Source organism: Gavialis gangeticus, unplaced genomic scaffold (assembly GCF_001723915.1).
Source record: "Gavialis gangeticus isolate Ggan-Ray unplaced genomic scaffold, GavGan_comp1, whole genome shotgun sequence".
Classification (NCBI taxonomy): domain Eukaryota; kingdom Metazoa; phylum Chordata; order Crocodylia; family Gavialidae; genus Gavialis; species Gavialis gangeticus.
Genome location: NW_017728973.1, coordinates 1,934,870 through 1,935,753, shown reverse-complemented (window position 1 = coordinate 1,935,753; position 884 = coordinate 1,934,870).

The following is an 884-nucleotide window of genomic DNA, read 5'->3' as shown; positions in this document are numbered from 1 at the left end:
AAAAAAAAATCAGACAGAGGGGCCATTTGTATCTATATATAGTCCCTCCATAGAGAGGTCAGGCTGGTGCCACTTTCCTTGGTGTTGCTGCCCGTACAAGCCCTGCTGTAGGCCATTAAAATGTATCCACAGCACAGGTTTGTAACACTGTCTACAGGGCTACAAAGATTCCCTCCCACAGGCAGACTCAGCACACTACCTTCCCCTAAAGATCACTGCATCAATACAGAGTTTTGCATCCCCCCCTTAGCACATTACAGACCTGAAGGGAAATGCAGATCCAGCTCAGGCACTCAGGGGCAGCAAGGTACAAAGAAGCACTGGGCTAAGCAAGGTCTGCAGCCGTTTCAGTTCCAGCGAGTCCCACAAAGGCACAGGTGCTCCTGCTTAAGCCACTGCTCCTGCAGACATGGTAGCCTCAAACCCTTACTCTGTTGCTGTGCCCATTGTAACAAGACAAAATCTTGCTAACCAGAGATGCTACCACAAATCCTAACTTTGCTGCAAATCAACCCACCTTATTAAGGCACAAGCAAGCTACTGCTATAGGCTTGTTTGGAGCATGGCATATATGGAAGGCACCATGGGCAGAGATGGAGGAATCATCCCATCCAAGGCCCACCTGTGGCTGCCATTCCCTGGAGGTAAGTTAAAGGGCCAGCATTATTTTATCACACAGCTGCAATTAGTGGTGGCTCTACCGCAGAGGGAAGTGTCAGGGTGATGGCCATTTGGGACCGTTTAAGGTGAGTGAGACTGGGATGCAATGGGGTGGAGGTTTCTTTTACAGCAGTTTGTTGTCCGATGATGCTTAAGATAAACAGCTGGCATATGGTATGGGTTTAGAAGGTTTCTTTGAAGCACTATGCCACCAACCACAAGCT